This window comes from Pezoporus wallicus, unplaced genomic scaffold (assembly GCF_028554395.1).
Source record: "Pezoporus wallicus isolate ANWC-B61680 ecotype Strahan unplaced genomic scaffold, APGP_CSIRO_Pwel_v1 contig_3812, whole genome shotgun sequence".
Taxonomy (NCBI): domain Eukaryota; kingdom Metazoa; phylum Chordata; class Aves; order Psittaciformes; family Psittacidae; genus Pezoporus; species Pezoporus wallicus.
In genome coordinates this window covers 2,902,893-2,906,831 of record NW_026639618.1, presented here as the reverse complement: position 1 = coordinate 2,906,831, position 3,939 = coordinate 2,902,893, and positions in this window count along the sequence as shown.

Sequence of the window (3,939 nt, the reverse complement as noted above, 5' to 3'; positions counted from 1 at the left end):
ATTACTAAATTTAGTAAGCAAATTACTAAATCTTTCAGAAAATTTTCCAGATTGTTGTTCTGATAACTGATAAAAAAACATAAAAGGAACTTTTCATTTGGCATGGGAATGAATTAGAAAAAGATTCCCTAAAAATGTTCACAATCCAGATGAGGTTACCATCATTAAATATCTCACATCACTATTCATATTCATTATCTCAAATGTCCCTCTTTTGTCCCAGAAGAGAACCAGAAACCTGTTTCTTGAACTGGACTTGGCATGCTGTACTGAAAGAAACTTGCTGAAGGACAGCTAGGAAAGCATCAGGAGCAGGGCTCAGGGAGGTCATCTTGCTGGGGCTGCTTTTGCATTATGGAACAGTCAGTAAACCAGGTAAGCTATGGAAGAAGAGAATCATGTGTTAACACACATGTTTGGGGGCCTTGTACAGGATGAAGATGGAATCAGCCGTTAAGCATTTATAACTAGCATTAATGAGCCATTAAAAGGAGAGGAAACCCTGCATTAATGTTCTACTTCTCTGCTTATTATCCTAAGAAATCTCAATGGATTTGGGCTTTCTCCTTTCCCTTGGTAAGTAAGGCATTATCCTGCTTGGAAATGTAAGGCATCCAGAGATGCACCGCATGAGCTGAGAAGGGCCAGTTTTGACGTGCTTATGGAAAGTCTGCTGTTGAGCATTTGGCAAGTAAGAAAGAAGCTCTAGTATTCTTATCCCCTTTGAAAAGTGTTTTCTTTGCGTATTTGAAAACTCAATGCTCTTGATCCATAGGGGCATACAGTTCTTGCAGGGACCACAAACGCTTGGCTCTTAGATATAGAACAGGTCATATAACCAAAATTGTGCTTTGCATACTTCTTGCCTAATGAAAGTTTATCGTTAAAGGAATCCAGAAATTAAATGTTCCTACGTAATCTAAATAAATCTTTGTGTTCCTCTGAGAATTTCTTGTTCTAAAACATTTTACCTCAGTAAACATACATTTGCACAAATATCACTGGACAAGGTTGCCATTAACAAATGTTTTGTATTTCTGTTCATGATATAGTCTGCCTTTCCAAAAGCTAGCTTTTTGGTGATAAAACCACTAATCATTCCTGCCTTCTGACACCAAATCCTCACAATAGTTTTCCTGCTCTGTTTGGTAGCAGGAATACAACTAGCTAAACTGACAACCTGAGACTGTTTGCTGCTATCCTAGAAGCTTCTGGGCGGTCATTTTCAGTGCTTTGAGTTTAATTTCACAATGCTAACACACCTATGAATTTGCTATGAAATTATATTTAAATTAAAATCATTCTTTTCCAGTTCTGCTCTCTTGTAAAAAGTACCTCTTGATTCAATTGCCTCAGTAAGTCAGATTGCCTAGAGCTCATGATCAAACTGCTTTAATTCCCTTTTTTAAAGGTCATGTAAACATGTGTGCTTAGTGAATTAGATGCAAATTCAACTCCCTATTCACAAAGCTTCCTAGTTAAGTTCCCTTACCTATTCCTCACATGCAAGCCCGCATCTGACAGCAGAATATTGACTTTTGAGCTGTGGTCAAATACATGATTAAACAAAGAAAACAACTACCCTCTGCATTGTAGATAATATTGATGAAGGGAATTAGAGCCACATTTTTTACAAATGGTGCTCATTGTGTAGGTTAACTAAATCACATTTTAATATGTCTGTTCTGTGACTTTAAAAATGCAATGTGTAACAATAAATAAAGGGGTATTATATGCTGAAAAACAATGGCTTGAAATCTGGGTACCAATGCCTGGATTTTATTGAAGCTGTTACTGTAATTAAGCGCCAATGCAGCATCCTTCTTAATAACAAGTGCTAAAACAAAACAAAAAAAAAATTATTTCAGTTTTAAATTCATCTCTATAAAAGACTGAATGAACCGCACTGAAGAGTTCACCATTTCAATAATAATAACCAAGTAAAATTTTGTGACTCTGGCATTTAGGTTCCCCTATAAATAACAGCTTCAGTTCTGATTTTCATAATTCTGCAAATAAATATCATTACATTCATAATCTTGTTGTTAGACCTTGCCTTATAAGTAATGAGTAATTAATTATATGTGTACAATTCTTCTAACCTTTTATTACTAAGAGCTGTTACCCTGATTCGCACCACAGGGCTGTGCAGCACAGTACCTGACCTCTGACTGGGGCTGGCGGTGGAAAGAAAATGAAAAAAAGCTCAGTGTGAGCTTTCCCCAGACATCTGCTCTTCATTTTCTGGAAACAGAAGGTCTGAAATAATCCTAGACTTGACTTACTATTTAGAACTTGTCACTTGTGCCTGACCCGAAGCCAGAAGATGGTAAATCCCAGAAAGTCATCAGGTTTCTTTAATAATTAGATTTTGCAGATAATGAAATCAGCTCATGCATTTGCTTCTAGGTTTTCAACCTCTAGGGTGCATATTTTCAAGAGTTTTCAAAGACCAGGAGGACAAAAACATCTTCCAAGTGTGTGACAGCATCAGATGAAAACAGACAAACAGAGCAACAAGTCACTCACACCTGTTGTCATGCTCGTAAACCACCACATACAAGCAAAGCTGTGGGGTTGTCTAGGTCAGGCAGGTCTGCAGAAGTACTTCGATGCTCACCGAAGGCAATATGTTTTCCAGGCACATCATCTATAGACAGCTCTTGCTGTGGGAAGATCCACAGTTCTTGTTAGTCCTCAAGACTTCCTGTATTGCATGAAGTTACAACACTTTTAGAAGGGAAAAGAGAAATTCCTTGGTGTAATATGATTTGGTAAATGTCATCACAAGTCAGAATGATGAGAAAAGAGTAGATAGCAAAATACTTCCAGTGAAAGAGGCAGATAAAGAACTGGCATACATGCAGATTCATCATCATTTTTGTTAAACCACTCCCTCGAGACTCTCCTGGTATGCTTACCAAAGATGTCATCCAGCTACCTAAAGAGTTTAGCATGAAATTAACTCTCATTTGCAAGTTCATGTAGTTCTATGCTCACCAGCTGTTCTGATGTCTTGCAGAGGATTCCCCACACTCCCACCTTTAGGTCAGAACAACAGTATCAGCCACATATCTGCCTAGAGGTCCCACTGAGGTATTGATACCTGCATTTCTTCCTTTCAGAAGCAAATGAATGCCAATATTGGCCAGAAGACTTCTTAAAACAACCCCAACGAAATACCAGAAACCCAAACAAAAAATTCCTAGTACCTGGAATAAAAAATTAAAGGGAATTAAACCTATCAATTAGCCTGTCTGAATAGTTAATAACTTCTGCTGAAACAAAATATTTCAAACCTTGAAACCCTCATACTTCTCACCTAAGAAATTTAGAAGAATTAGTCAAGAAGCTCTCTGGACCACTAGAGTTAATTTTCTTTAATGGCTCTTGGGAAAGAAAGGTTATTTCAAAGAACTGCTGACTTGCCAAACTAATCGTAGCATTTAAAGAAAATGGCTCAGGAAATGATAGATCCGTTATCCTGATGCTAATCTTAGGGGGAAAAAGAAAGCCAGACAAATTCAGTTCTCTATCAACAGGGAATTACATGCTAAAAATAAAAGTATATCATTCAACACAGTTTCACAGAAAGCAGTTCTTGTCAAATTATCTTTAGTTTTTTTTTACAAGATTATAGGTCTGGTTGATAAAGGTAGCTGTGATGTTACAGTGTAATTAAATTTCCCCAAGGCATTTGACATACTACACATGACATTGTGTTTTAAAATCCTGCATTATATGTAATTAATAAAGCACACATTACATGATTTAAAAGCTACTTGACTGATAGCTCTCAAAATACATGCATTAATGGAAAGGCATTAATTAGGTGGGCCATTACTAACAAGACACTGCAAGACCCTTGGTTCTAAGCCATTTTAAATCCTTCTTTGAAAATAATCTGAATCATGGCTGCAGTTTGCAGGGGACACAAAG